Source organism: Pongo pygmaeus, chromosome X (assembly GCF_028885625.2).
Source record: "Pongo pygmaeus isolate AG05252 chromosome X, NHGRI_mPonPyg2-v2.0_pri, whole genome shotgun sequence".
Taxonomy (NCBI): domain Eukaryota; kingdom Metazoa; phylum Chordata; class Mammalia; order Primates; family Hominidae; genus Pongo; species Pongo pygmaeus.
This window is the reverse complement of record NC_072396.2, coordinates 27525807-27542500: the sequence shown is the minus strand read 5'-3', so window position 1 is coordinate 27542500 and position 16694 is coordinate 27525807.

Genomic DNA, 16694 nt, shown 5'->3' with positions numbered 1-16694 from the left:
CATTTGTTAGTATCCTCTTTTATTTCATTGAGCAGTGGTTTGTAGTTCTCCTTAAAGAGGTCCTTCACGTCCCTTGTAAGTTGGATTCCTAGATATTTTATTCTCTTTGAAGCAATTGTGAATGGGAGTTCACTCGTGATTTGGCTCTCTGTTTGTCTGTTATTGGTGTATAAGAATGCTTGTGATTTTTGTACATTGATTTTGTATCCTGAGACTTTGCTGATGTTGCTTATCAGCTTAAGGAGATTTTGGGCTGAGACAATGGGGTTTTCTAGATATACAACCATGTCATCTGCAAACAGGGACAATTTGACTTCCTCTTTTCCTGATTGAATACCCTTGATTTCCTTCTCCTGCCTAATTGCCCTGGCCAGAACTTCCAACACTATGTTGAATAGGAGTGGTGAGAGAGGGCATCCCTGTCTTGGGCCAGTTTTCAAAGGGAATGCTTCCAGATTTTGCCCATTCAGTATGATATTGGCTGTGGGTTTGTCATAGATAGATCTTATTATTTTGAGATACGTCCCATCAATACCTAATTTATTGAGAGTTTTTAGCATGAAGGGTTGTTGAATTTTGTCAAAGGCCTTTTCTGCATCTATTGAGATAATCATGTGGTTTTTGTCTTTGGTTCTGTTTATATGCTGGATTACATTTATTGATTTGCTATATTGAACCAGCCTTGCACCCCAGAGACGAAGCCCACTTGATCATGGTGGATAAGCTTTTTGATGTGCTGCTGGATTCAGTTTGCCAGTATTTTATTGAGGATTTTTGCATCAATGTTCATCAAGGATATTGGTCTAAAATTCTCTTTTTTGGTTGTGTCTCTGCCCGGCTTTGGTATCAGGATAATGCTGGCCTCATAAAATGAGTTAGGGAGGATTCCCTCTTTTTCTATTGATTGGAATAGTTTCAGAAGGAATGGTACCAGTTCCTCCTTGTACCTCTGGTAGAATTCGGCTGTGAATCCATCTGGTCCTGGACTCTTTTTGGTTGGTAAGCTATTGATTATTGCCACAACTTCAGAGCCTGTTATTGGTCTATTCAGAGTTTCAACTTCTTCCTGGTTTAGTCTTGGGAGGGTGTATGTGTCGAGCAATTTATCCATTTCTTCTAGATTTTCTAGTTTATTTGCGGAGAGGTGTTTGTAGTATTCTTTGATGGTAGTTTGTATTTCTGTGGGATCGGTGGTGATATCCCCTTTATCATTTTTTATTGAGTCTATTTGATTCTTCTCTCTTTTCTTCTTTATTAGTCTTGCTAGCGGTCTATCAATTTTGTTGATCCTTTCAAAAAACCAGCTCCTGGATTCATTAATTTTTTGAAGGGTTTTTTGTGTCTCTATTTCCTTCAGTTCTGCTCTGATTTTAGTTATTTCTTGCCTTCTGCTAGCTTTTGAATGTGTTTGCTCTTGCTTTTCTAGTTCTTTTAATTGTGATGTTAGGGTGTCAATTTTGGATCTCTCCTGCTTTCTCTTGTGGGCATTTAGTGCTATAAATTTCCCTCTACACACTGCTTTGAATGTTTCCCAGAGATTCTGGTATGTTGTGTCTTGGTTCTTGTTGGTTTCAAAGAACATCTTTATTTCTGCCTTCATTTCGTTATGTACCCAGTAGTCATTCAGGAGCAGTTTGTTCAGTTTCCATGTAGTTGAGCAGTTTTGAGTGAGTTTCCTAATCCTGAGTTCTAGTTTGACTGCACTGTGGTCTGAAAGACAGTTTGTTATAATTCCTGTTCTTTTACATTCGCTGAGGAGAGCTTTACCTCCAATTATGTGGTCAATTTTGGAATAGGTGTGTTGTGGTGCTGAAAAAAATGTATTTTCTGTTGATTTGGGGTGGAGAGTTCTGTAGATGTCTATTAGGTCCACTTGGTGCAGAGCTGAGTTCAATTCCTGGGTATCCTTGTTAACTTTCTGTCTCGTTGATCTGTCTAATGTTGACAGTGGGGTGTTAAAGTCTCCCATTATTATTGTGTGGGAGTCTAAGTGTCTTTGTAGGTCACTCAGGACTGGCTTTGTGAATCTGGGTGCTCCTGTATTGGGTGCATATAGATTTAGGATAGTTAGCTCTTCTTGTTGAATTGATCCCTTTACCATTATGTAATGGTCTTCTTTGTCTCTTTTGATCTTTGTTGGTTTAAAGTCTGTTTTATCAGAGACTAGGATTGCAACCCCTGCCTTTTTTTGTTTTCCATTTGCTTGGTAGATCTTCCTCCATCCTTTTATTTTGAGCCTATGTGTGTCTCTGCCCGTGAGATGGGTTTCCTGAATACAGCACACTGATGGGTCTTGAGTCTTTATCCAATTTGCCAGTCTGTGTCTTTTAATTGGAGCATTTAGTCCATTTACATTTAAAGTTAATATTGTTATGTGTGAATTTGATTCTGTCATTATGGTGTTAGCTGGTTATTTTGCTCGTTAGTTGATGCAGTTTCTTCCTAGTCTCGATGGTCTTTACAATTTGGCATGATTTTGCAGTGGCTGGTACCGGTTGTTTCTTTCCATGTTTAGTGCTTCCTTCAGGAGCTCTTTTAGGGCAGGCCTGGTGGTGACAAAATTTCTCAGCATTTGCTTGTCTGTAAAGGATTTTATTTCTCCTTCACTTATGAAGCTTAGTTTGGCTGGATATGAAATTCTGGGTTGAAAATTCTTTTCTTTAAGAATGTTGAATATTGGCCCCCACTCTCTTCTGGCTTGTAGAGTTTCTGCCGAGAGATCTGCTGTTAGTCTGATGGGCTTCCCTTTGTGGGTAACCCGACCTTTCTCTCTGGCTGCCCTTAACATTTTTCCTTCATTTCAACTTTGGTGAATCTGACAATTATGTGTCTTGGAGTTGCTCTTCTCGAGGAGTATCTTTGTGGCATTCTCTATATTTCCTGAATCTGAATGTTGGCCTGCCTTGCTAGATTGGGGAAGTTCTCCTGGATAATATCCTGCAGAGTGTTTTCCAACTTGGTTCCATTCTCCCCGTCACTTTCAGGTACACCAATCAGATGTAGATTTGGTCTTTTCACATAGTCCCGTATTTCTTGGAGGCTTTGTTCGTTTCTTTTTATTTTTTTTTCTCTAAACTTCCCTTCTCGCTTCATTTCATTCATTTCATCTTCTATCACTGATACCCTTTCTTCCAGTTGATTGCATCGGCTCCTGAGGCTTCTGCATTCTTCACGTAGTTCTTGAGCCTTGGCTTTCAGCTCCATTAGCTCCTTTAAGCACTTGTCTGTATTGGTTATTCTAGTTATACATTCGTCTAAATTTTTTTCAAAGTTTTTAACTTCTTTGCCTTTGGTTTGAATTTCCTCCTGTAGCTTGGAGTAGTTTGATCGTCTGAAGCCTTCTTCTCTCAACTCATCAAAGTCATTCTCTGTCCAGCTTTGTTCCGTTGCTGCTGAGGAACTACGTTCCTTTGGAGGAGGAGAGGCGCTCTGCTTTCTAGAGTTTCCAGTTTTTCTGCTCTGTTTTTTCCCCATCTTTGTGGTTTTATCTACTTTTGGTCTTTGATGTGGTGATGTACAGATGGGTTTTTGGTGTGGATGTCCTTTCTCTTTGCTAGTTTTACTTCTAACAGACAGGACCGTCAGCTGCAGGTCTGTTGGAGTTTGCTAGAGGTCCACTCTAGACCCTGTTTGCCTGGGTATCAGCAGCGGTGGCTGCAGAACAGCGGATTTTCGTGAACCGCGAATGCTGCTGTCTGATCATTCCTCTGGAAGTTTTGTCTCAGAAGAGTACCCAGCCGTGTGAGGTGTCAGCCTGCCCCTACTGGTGGATGCCTCCCGGTTAGGCTGCTCGGGGGTCAGGGGTCAGGGACCCACTTGAGGAGGCAGTCTGCCTGTTCTCAGATCTCCAGCTGCGTGCTGGGAGAACCACTGCTCTCTTCAAAGCTGTCAGACAGGGACACTTAAGTCTGCAGAGGTTACTGCTGTCTTTTTATTTGTCTGGGCCCTGCCCCCAGAGGTGGAGCCTACAGAGGCAGGCAGGCCTCCTTGAGCTGTGGTGGGCTCCACCCAGTTCGAGCTTCCCGGCTGCTTTGTTTACCTAAGCAAGCCTGGGAAATGGCGGGCACCCCTCCCCCAGCCTCGTTGCCACCTTGCAGTTTGATCTCAGACTGCTGTGCTAGCAATCAGCGAGACTCCGTGGGCGTAGGACCCTCTGAGCCAGGTGCAGGATATAATCTCCTGGTGCGCAGTTTTTTAAGCCCATCGGAAAAGCACAGTATTAGGGTGGGAGTGACCCGATTTTCCAGGTGCTGTCTGTCACCCCTTTCTTTCACTAGGAAAGGGAACTCCCTGACCCCTTGTGCTTTCCGAGTGAGGCAATGCCCTGCCCTGCTTCGGCTCGCGCATGGTGCACTGCACCCACTGTCCTGTGCCCACTGTCTGGCACTCCCTAGTGAGATGAACCCGGTACCTCAGATGGAAATGCAGAAATCACCTGTCTTCTGCGTCACTCACGCTGGGAGCTGTAGACCGGAGCTGTTCCTATTCAGCCATCTTGGCTGCCAGCAGCCTCTTTTTTTCATTTTTTTTTTTTTTTTTTTTGAGATGGAGTCTCACTCTGTCACCCAGCCTGGAGTGCAGTGGCACCATCTCAGCTCACTGCAATCTCCACTTCCCAGATTCAAGCAATTGTCCTGCCTCAGCCTTCTGAGTAGCTGAGATTACAGGCCCGTGCCACCACGTCTGGCTAATTTTTGTATTTTTAGTAGAGACAGGGTTTCACCATGTTGGCCAGGCTGGTCTTGAACTCCTGACCTCAGGTGATCTACCCGCTTCAGCCTCCTAAAGTGCTGAGATTACAGGCATGAGCCACTGTGCCCAGCCTAGTTACAGTTCTATGTAATTATATTATGAAAATATGTTTTGTGTTTGGTTGTGTTCTATGCTTTAGTAAATAATAATAATAAAAAAACAGCCTGAGAGGAGCTATTGGTTATATAAAATCCTTTCCTGAAGTCCTACATGCCCAGCTTGTATCATAGGATGATTAAATGACACTTTACAATTGTGGAATTGTATGGTCCTCTTGTAAAGGCAAGCCATCAAGTCTAGGCAATGATACCACAAGAGGCTAGGACAAGGAACCGTCCTTCAGCAACATCTGATGAAATACTTAAACATTAAAAACAAAACCTGACACACAATAAAATTCTTACAGGCAAATCAGGAGTTGGGTAGGGCATTAGGTAAAGGATTCCAAAAGCTGCAACCGGAAAAACAAGTATCTGACTTGGGCAGCTCCTGAGTGCTGTCTCTTCTGAGAAGCTGTGCAGAGAAAATAAGACATGGTTGAGACATCCGTATACAAGAATTACATTTCCCAGGACCCCTTGCAGCATGAAAGAGCCATGTGACTAGTTCTGAGCGGATTGTCAGAGGGAGTATTGTATGTGAATTCTCCATGGTCTCTCTTCCTCTGTTGTGGAAAAAGATAAAGCCACATGTTGAGATGAAATGGCAGAGTCCTAAGTTAGAACACTGGATCCTGGAGCCACTTCCCAATAGGGAGATGCACTAAACTCATAACAAAGTAGACTTTGCATGGAAAAGAAATACAGTTTTATACATTAAGCAAAAGATATTTTGGGGTTTATTTGTTACCACAGCATAGCCTGATTTAACCAGATCAATACTGAAGGTGAGTTGATGAAATGATGAAAATTACTTAATCTGGAAAGAAGCTGGATGAGGGTAGGAAGACAGACTGCGAAAGTGTCAAAATACATTTTCATAAAACTGAAGTCCAAATGTACCAGCACATTTTAAGATCTATATGGGGGAATTAAAAATAACACACCATGTTTTACAATTTCTTGCAATTTATGCTACCTTGGAAAAATGTTCTGAAACACGGGGTGTCATGCAATATGAACAAGATAAACCTCCACATTGGTAAAGTAAACTCTGGTACAAGAATTTTAAGAAAAACAAAACAACTAATATCATTTTACTTTTTAATAAAATCTGAATTTTGAAAAGAGATATTGAAGTATTAGAATATGAATTTCTGAAATAATATAAATTTACAAACTTATAAGTTACCAAGTTTCCCTTTACACAATAATTCCTATAAAGATATGCTTCATATTGATTGTTCTCCACTTATCACCATAGATTTTTAAATGTCTCATTATCAACATCTAAGAGATGCATACCTTTATTGAGCATCTACTAGTGTTAGGCACCCAGAGAACTAAATAAAAGACAACATTCCTGGATTCTAGAAACTTATATTTTGGTGAATGAGGTATAAAAGTAAACAAAGTAAGATGGTGTATGCTAGAAAAGGGTGGGTTAGAAAAATGTCTTTTGGATAATCTATGGAGGTGGTGATATGAAAACTAAAATTTGAAGGGTGAGAAGAAATTCACTGAACACACAAGTGAAACTAGAGGATCTCGGTCAAGGAAAACAATTTGAACAAAAACAGTTAACTGGAAGATAATATGTATTATTCAAGGAACTACACAAATGAGGAATAACAACAAATGCTTCCAGAAATACAGTCAGAGAAAAGATTTTAAATTTTATGCCATGCTAAGTAATAAATACTGTATAGGTAGTAAGGAGTCATGAATAAAAAGTAATAAGTGCCTTAATCATAGTTGTAGTCTACAACGATTAATCTGACTATTGTGTGGTAGATGGAATGCAAAAGACAAGGTTGTAGGCAGAGTTCAGTTCCTGCATGATAATGGAGGTAAGAAGTTATGAGTGTAAATACAGGAAGAGAAACTGGAGATAGATAGAAGTAAATGCATTGGTAAGATAAAGAAAGACATTCTTACAGTTGTTGATTAACTGGATATGGTTCTTAAGATAAAAGTCCAGAATTATTTGGTGTTGTCAGGTGAAATAATTAGTATAAGAAGAAGAATTTGGGTTCAAGAAGATGACTTGTTTTAAGCAAATTGATTTTGGGACTTTGATGGCAATTTCAGATGTTCTCCAATAGCCTCATCTAAGAGAGAAATTGTAGCAGATATTATAAATTTAGAAATCATTGGTGTAAAGTTGAAAGATAAAGCTGTATTGTGGGTGTACCAGCCAAACAGTATATAGAATGAGGAAAAAGTAGCAATAAAGCTAAAATCCTAGCAAAATCAATAGTTAGAGTAAACATAGAAGCAGTGTGTAGAGTTTATGAGGCATCAGTTGCTTTGAGATGAATTTACAAAAAACATTTTCCCCCGAGCAAATTTAAATGTCCATATGCATGACTAGTACTTTGGAATGAGCTGCTGCTGTGTTCTGAAACCCAGCCCACTCCCAGTGCAATAGAGATGAACATGTGTGGGGTGGTGGTGATGAAGATGATGTTTAACTCTCACATCTAGTCTAGTGAGAAGAGGTTAAATCACACTGAAAATAACACATCATTAATTCTGTACTATTCTGGCTGGAAATGCTTAACCTAACTTGATCATAAAGAAATACAAGATAAACTCAAATTGTGGAATACCCTATAAACAAATGGCCTGCATTCTTCAAAAAATCCATGCCATTAGAGACAAAGAACAGCTGAAGAATAGTTACAGGTCAAAAGAGACTGATGAGACATGAGAACTAAATGTTATATATGATCCTAAACAAGATTCCAGACTGGAGGGAAAAAAAATGCTATAAAAGACACTTTTGGGACAATTGGTAACATTGGAATATGAATGGCAAATTAAATAAAAGTTTTATAGCAATGTTAAATTTCCTGAACTTGATAGCTGTAGTTTGGTTGTGTAAAAGTCTATCTTTGTTCTTAGGAATGAGCAAAGTTTTAAGAGATAAATTGGCCTAATGTGTGCAACCTACACTCAAATGGCTCTGAAAATAAATTGTGCATGTGTGTGTGGAGAGAGAGAGAAAGAAATAAAACATATAGAAATAAAATCAAAAGAAGAAATAAAACAAATGTGGCAAATTGTAAAATGTGTCATTAAAATTAAATTTAAAATTAATTAAACATTAAAAATGTGGCAAATTCTAGGAACAGTTTGTAACTGTCTACCTCTCTCTCTTTCTGTCTCACACACATACACATGCATACACAGACACACATACAGTGGCAACTACGGATGCTGATGAATGTGTAATTTGTTTGACTGTGGTAATCATTATACAATATATATGTACATCAAATCATGACATTGTCCTCCTAGAATCCATACATTTTATTTGTCAATTAAATATTTTTAAATAAAACATACATAAACTTACATGAATGAATTTAAAATGGTTCAGGATTTGTTTATTGTAGTGAACATTCATCTTTCTTTTTGACCACACAGCAACTGAATTCCCATCTTGTGGTTGAGGCATAACCATGCATGTGAAGCAGTCTGCCTCTACTACAGAAGAGAAATATAAATAACTGCAGACTTTCCTATAGCCGACAAGTGGGCAATTGTAGTTACATGCCTCCTCAATGCATTAGATGTATAGACTCCGTACTTGGATTAAGGGATGTCATTAAACTGTTAATCAAATAAATGGTCATACAGGCAATTCTTTAATTATCTCAAAAATGATTACCTTGTCTGTGTATTAATTGTCCTCCTTTTCATTTTCCTATTCCATTCACCATTAGGACAACAGAAAGGAGAACCTTGAAATGTTACTACTTACTAAATTTAGTGGGAAGAAACTTAAAATAATGGTTAAAATAAGATATTTGGATCAATCATGTATTTGACATCTCTATAATTTTCCTATCTCTTATTTCTATGGCTGACAGAGAAAAATTAACTCTCTCTCTCTCTCTCTCTCTCTATATATATATATATATACATAAATTATCTGTGTATAAATCTAGTTTAGCTCAGAAATCACACTGATTACACAATTTGTCTCTAGATATTTATTATAGGAAATGTTTTATATATTCATTGGCCTTGATCCTTTAAAGTGCCAATTAGGGTTGATTGTGATAACATAGATCTTTTTCCTAATTTTAATTAAGTATACTCATATAGCAGTTGACATCCTACTCATTCCAAAGTATTGACATAAATATTCTGAATCACGACCTTGGACTTCCGAGAATGCTGCTTATGTTGAGCAAATTAAACACAACTGTTTTAAGCACTTTAAGAATCAAACTCGATCATTGCTTTGGGCAGGTTTACAGGAGAAACTAAACTCAAAATATTTAAAAACACAAAGACAAACTATAACAAGGTCTAAGGAACTTGGAACATTTACATAGGAACAACCTTTTTTTTTTTTGAGACTAGTGGCAGCCTAGGAACCAGATTTGGCAAGGAGATAACAAGTAAATATTTCCTGAGCTTAACAAGCAAATATGCTACTTGACGCTTTCCAAGCAATTAGTAAAATAGATGAGTAATTATTTAATTCATCATAACTTTATAAAGTTGGATTACAGTGAAGAAGGGATATAGTTTTATATTTTGAAAAGGGTCTTAACTAAACATAATTAAATTCTACCAGAGAAAGGCTGCCTCACCTAATGATACTGAACCTATGGATTTCTCTAGGAATTGTTTTGAAAACTGATTAGCAAGCATGTCATTTGTTTAACTAGTTCAGGGGTCTAATTGTGGGATTAAGTCAATTATATTATGGGATGAGGTTTTTTTCCTATTTTAGAAGATGTTGATCTTTTTGCTGTCTATTCACACTTGTTTTATAACTTTTTTCAAAATGCACGCTGCAAACCATATGCAATGAGTGATACTTTGCATCATGTGTTTTATGTCACAAAACAAACTCAGAAGTACTTGCAGGTATTAATGTGGCTGATAATGATAACATAAGGCTATAATTTAACATAGCTAGATTTTAAAAATAAAAGTAAAAACTAACTAAACAAATAAATATAGAAAGTGTCATACTGTTGCCTGGCTATTCTAGTCATTTTCTCCTCCATAGCGCAGTTTTAATTTGTTTTAGTCTTATTGCAGTGAATGGTGTTCTTGATCTTCCTTGCTCCATTATTCAGGTGTAATTGTGGTCTATTGGCCTGGTTCTCCTTGCTTGCCTTTAGCTGCCAGAAAGCAATTATACCTGATCATTTGTGGTGGTTATTGCTGTTATTATCACTTGCCTGCCCAGGACCTGCCAAGAATTTCTCAAATACCATGACAATTTTGCTCAAGGAAAAAAAATAACATAGGGTCATTTCATTCTCATATTTGCACCTCTACTGGGAAGCACAGCTGTGATGTTTGTTTTTCTGTGACATTTTCTTTTTGCTAATTTTCATATTAAACCTCGCAGGTGGAATGCAGTCAGTTAGAACTGGGTATTAAGCCCCTCAGTTTTTGCTTTGCATGGTTTCTGTAGGGCCCTGTTTGTGGGCATACTGTCCTGCTAATCCAGATATTATTCTTCAGAGTATGATTTATTCTTCTCTACTTCCAATCTAAAAACATACTTTTATAACGCAGGTTGCAAAATGTACAAATATAATTGCATTACACTGTCAATTTCTTATTGTCTCCTTCTTGTTTTTTCAAGTAGATCTGATGTTCAATACTTCCTCTACTTCCACTCATGGCCCTTGATTATTTACACCATCAGTTTTAATGACTAGACTGGTCTTTCATCCTGCTTAGATGGAAGAAAAGTTTATTTTAAACTGAAATATACTTGATGGTGGTGCCAATCGTCCCAAATGATACCTAAAACAACATATGTATGGGATTGTTTTTGAAACTATTTAAAAAATAGTTTTTTGAAACTATTAAAAATGGTTTAAAACTGCAGTCACTTTTGCACCAACCTAATAACCCAGTCTTTGTGGGAATAATGCAAATAATAGACTTTTCATACTGCCTTATCTTTTTGGATTGTTCACATGCATATTAGAAATTACTTTTGGATCCAGTTATTTCTGTTGTACATTTACTTCTGGCATATAAGTTAAGCACATTATTTTATTTATTTATTTATTTATTTATTTTTTGAGAAGGAGTTTCACTCTTACTGCCCAGGCTGGAGTACAATGGCACGATTTCGGCTCATTGCAACCTCCGCCTCCCAGGTTCCAGCGATTCTCCTGCCTCATCCTTCCCAAGTAGCTGGGATACGGGCATGCACCACCATGCCCGGCTAATTTTGTATTTTTAGTAGAGATGGGGTTTCTCCATGTTGGTCAGGCTGGTGTCGAACTCCCAACCTCAGGTGACCCGCCTGCCTCGGCCTCCCAAAGTGCTGGGATTACAAGCGTGAGCCACCACGCCTGGCCAGCACATTATTCTTTCTTTATGAATGCTCTATTTAGCTAAGAATGCACTTAAAGAAGATAACTTTTACTATTTAAAAAGCATAGATTTAAGTTTATCAATAAATCATGATAAATCATGCACACTTATAGTTGACCATGCTCAAAATCCTATTGTTTTGGGGAATATAAAATATAAAACCTAACACACTTGCCTTCCAGGAACTTGCAGTCAATTTGTGGAGGAAGATTTATGTAGTTTTAGCTGTAAACAAATATAAAAGAACTAATGATTAAGGCAGGTTATGATAGCTGTCAGGGTCTATTTGGTCTTATCCCCATCACATATGGACTCTAGACCCACAGTAGTCTCTAGATTTGCCCTGACCTCAGGACACAGGAGCCCTGCTTGGTGATATAGTGGAGCTTTTCTTTGCACTGTCAATGTGGTGATGGGATTTCCTTCTCCACATTCGACCTAATTTGTGCCTGCCTCATTAACTGGTGGTTTCTAATGTCTGTATCTTGACTTGGCTTCATTTCTAATTGCTTCCTTCTTACTAGCTCAGCCTCTCCTTACTTTCAGTGAATCATATGGCCAGTGCTGCACCAGAGTTCCTGAGAATCCTTTGATAACTGTGAGTACCAAATCAGAATACCAACTTATGAACTCTACAGGAATTAAAATAAGTTAAAGGTTATTCTGGATTAGGTTATCAGGGATCTTAGTCTGCCTAGAAATCAGAAGGTATAGAGAAAAAAGGAAAGCTTTCTAGGTGGATAAAATAATAAGCAAAGTTGAAGATAAGAAAACATTTAAGTGCAGAATGATGATATGAATTTGCTTAGATGAGAGGGATTGTAGAAACATAGATGAAATCCAAACCTAACCTGCAACTTGAAGCCAAGCCCAGTTGAGCTCAACCTAGATAAATCAACCACAGCTGACAAGTAGATATGTGAAAAAATAAAATTAACACTAAGAAAATCTCTCAAAACCATACAATTACCTGGAAATCCGAAAACCTGCTCCTGAATGACATTTGGGTAAACAATGAAATTAAGACAGAATCAAGACATTCTTTGAAAGTAATGAAAACAAAGATACAACATACCAGAACTTCTGGGACAAAACTAAAGCAACATTAAGAGGAAAATTTATAGCACTAAATGCTCACATCAAAAAGTTATAAAAATCTCAAATTAACAACCTAACATCACACCTAGAGGAACTAGAGAAACAAGAGCAAACCAACCCCAAAGGTAGCAGAAGACAAGAAATAACCAAAATCATGCCTGAACTGAATGAAATTGAGACACAGGAAAAAAAACAAACAAAGATCAAGGAAACCAGAAGCTGTATTTTTTCAAAGCATAAATAAGATTGACAGACCACAAGCAAGACTAATAAAGAAAAGAAAAGAGAGAGAGATAAGATTGAAATAAAATCAGAAATGACAAAAAGGACATTACCATCAACCCTACAGAAATGCCAAAAAAAAAAATACTCAGACTATTATGAACAACTCTATGCACACGAACTAGAAAACCTTGAAGAAATGGAAAAATTTCTGGAAACATATAACCTCCCAAGATTGAAATAGGAAGAAATGGAAACCCTGAAAAGACCAAAAACGGGCTCTGAAATTGAATCAGTAATAAAAAGCCTACCAACCAGGAAAAGCCCTGGACAGGATAGATTGACAACTGCATTCTACCAGACATATGAAGAAAACCTGGTACCATTCCAACTGAAACTATGCAAAAAAATTGAGGAGGATGGATTCCTCTCTAAATTTTTCTATGAGGCCAGCATCATCCTGTTACCAAAACCTAACAGAGACACAACAAATAAAGAAAACTTCAGGTCAATATCCTTGATGAAAATCGATGTAAAAATTCCCCCCAAAATGCTAGCAAACCAAATCCAGCAGCGTATCAAAAAACTAATTCACCACGATCAGTAGGCTTTATCCCTGGGATGCAAGGTTGGTTGGTTCAATATACACGAATCAATAAATGTGATTCATCACATAAGTACAAATAAAAACAAAAACCACATTATCATCTCAATAGATGTAGAAAGGCTTTCAATAAAACTCAATATTCCTTCCTGTTAAAAACTCTCAACAAACTAGGTATTGAAGGAATATACCTCAAAATAATAAGAGCCTCCTACAACAAAACCACAGCCAACATCATATAGAATGGGCAGAAGCTAGAAGCATTACCCTTGAGAACTGGAACAAAACAAGGATGCCCACTCTCACGACTTCTGCTCAACATAGTACTAAAAGTCCTATCCAGAGAAATCAAGCAAGAGAAAGAGATAGAAGGCATCCAAATAGGAAGAGAAGAAGTCAAGCAATCTCTGTTTGCCAACAATATGACCTTAGACCTAGAAAACCCCATAGTCTCTGACCAAAAGCTCCTTGATCTGATAAACTTTACGTAAGTTTTAGGATACCAAATCAATGTACAAAAATCAGTAGCATTTCTATATACTAACAATGCCAAAGCTGAGAGCCCAGTCAAAAACAGAATCCTATTCACAATGGCCCCACATAAAAGTACCTAGGAATAAAGCTAACCAGGGAGGCAAAAGATCTCTACAATGAAAATTATAAAACCCTGGTGAAAGAAATCAGAGATGACACAGACAAATGGGAAAACATTCCATGCTCATGGATAGGAATAATCAATATTGTTAAAATGGCCATACTACCCAAAGCAATTTACAAAATCAGTGCTATGCCTATCAAACCACCAATGGCATTTTTCACAGAATTAGAAAAAGACTATCCTAAAATTCATATGGAACAGAAAATGAGCCTGAATAGCCAAAGGAATCCTAAGCAAAAACTGCACTCCAGCCTGGTGACAGAGTGAGACTGTCAAAAAAAAAAAAAAAAAAAGAAAGAAAGAAAGAAAGAAAGAAAGAAGACAGAAAGAAAGAAAGAAGAAAGGAAGGAAGAAAGAAAGAAAGCAAGTTGGAGGCATCACATTATGCAACTTCAAACTATACTGCAAGACTAGAGTAACCAAAATAGTATGGTACTGGTACAAAAACAGACTCATTGACAAATGCAACAGAATACAGAGTCCATAAAAAAGCTGCACACCTACAACCATCTATTCTTTAATAAAGTTGACAAAAACAAGAAATGGGGAAAGGACTCCCTACTCAATAAAATGGTGCTCGGACGACTGGCTACCCATATGCAGAAGATTGAAACTGGACTCCTTCTATTCACCACATACAAAAATCAACTTAAGATAGCTTAAAGATTTAAATGTAAAACCTAACACTATAAAAACGCTAGAAGAAAACCTAGGAAATACTACTCTGAACACATGTCCTGGAACGATTTCATGATGAAGATGCCAAAAGCAATTACAACGAAAACAAAAATTGGCAAGTGGGACCTAATTAAAATAACTATAGTATTCTGTACAGTAAAATAAACTATCAACAGAGTAAACAGACCACGTATGGCGTTGGAGAAAACATTTGCAAATTCTGCATCCAACAAAGGTCTAACATCCAGAATCTATAAGGAATGTAAACAAATTAACAAGCAGAAAATCGACAACCTCATTAAAATGAGGACAAAGAACATGAACACACGCTTTTCAAATGAAGACATACAGTTGGCCAACAAGCATATGAAAAAATACTCAACCTCACCATTTATCAGAGAAATGCAAATCAAAACCACAATGAGATACCATCTCACACCAGTCAGAATGGCTGTTACTAAAAAGTCAAAAAATAACAGACCCTGTTGGTGGGAATGTAAACTAATTTAGCAAAAAAATTTTCCACAAAACTGTGGAAAGCAGTTTTGTAATTTCTCAAAGAACTTAAAACTGAACTACCATTTGACCCAGCAATTTCATCGTCAGATATATATCCAAAGGACTATAAATCATTCTACCATAAAGACATGCACTCATATCTGCATTGCAGCAGTATTCACAATAGCAAAGACATGAAAAATCAACATAAATGCCCATCAGCGGTAGACCAGATGAAGACGATGTGGTACATATACATATGGTATAGTATACAGCCCAAAAAATAATGAGATTATGTCCTTTGACAAATAATGAGATAACGCCCTTTGCAGCAACATGGATGGAGCTAGAGGCCATTGTCCTAAGTGAACTAATTCAAGAACAGAAAACCAAATACCACGTGTTCTCACTTATAAGTGGGAGCTAAACATTGAGTACACATGGACACAATGAAGGTAACAGTAGACACCAGGGCCTACTTGAGGGTGGAGGGTGGTAGGAGGGTGAGGATCAAAAAACTACCTCTCAGATACTATGCTTATCACTTGGGTCATGAAATAATCTGCATACGAAATTTTCTGACATGCAATTTACCTAAATAACAAACCTGTACATGTACCCTTAACCTAAAAGTTTTTTTAAAAACACTAATTTCTAATTTTTCTACAATCAAGGTATCTATTTTAAAAATAAAATATATTACATTAAGGGAAAAACTATGTCTTTGCAAAACGGTTATTTAAAAATCAGTAAGTATTAGTTGTATTTTTCCATTGGGCTTTAGAATTTGTACAGAGTACTTCAGAAACATTCTGAACACTATTCTAACATTACATCATCGTAATCATAAAGAAATTTAGAATAATTAATTTTCATAAGAAATCAGTATTCTGTTTAACATTTATTGCATATCTACGTTTCACATACTACATGTTCTGGAAACAAGAATATAAACCTGAAATGATGCTTGCTATCAAGTAAAGTTAATGAAGGAGATATATAGGCAAATTGTAATAGAACGGTGGATGGCAAACTGCCATCTGTGAGCCATATTTGGAGTGCCACTGTTTTTGTAAATAGAGTTTTATTGGAACACAGGCACATCTATTTTTAAAATGTATTTTCAATGGCTGTTATCAAGCTACAAGGACAGACTTGAATAGTTGCAACAGAGACCATATGACCTACAAAGCTGAAAATATTTGCTATCTGCCACTTCACATAAAAAATTTGCCGACCTCTAACAGAGCATGAAAATTGTTGAGATGGAGGTATGCACCAAGGGCATTGCGAGAACAAATGAGTGGCATCTCAATCAGTTTCATTCACTGAATGGGCTCTCAAAGCAAAAACAAATAGAAATTCAATATCAGTGTACTAATTACCCCAAATCTGAATGACTATCTGTACATGGATAAGCCATCTTGAAGGCTAGCTGAGCCTCTGAGACATTGTAGTTTCTTGTAGACACAGCATGACAAAAAGGGCTAAGCACAGCTGTGTTCATTACGGTCTGTGAATTATCATTTGATTCTGTCAAACATAAAATGATTAAATCATAGATTGGCTTAAAACAGTGATGCTTAGAGTAAAATTCTCTGAAGTATGACTTTTTATATAAAGGCCCTATTGATTTGTTGCATTCTAGTGGTAAATCACATAAAATCAGTCTTCATAAAGTATCTCTCTTTCCTCATGTGAAAAGTCTTTTGCATCT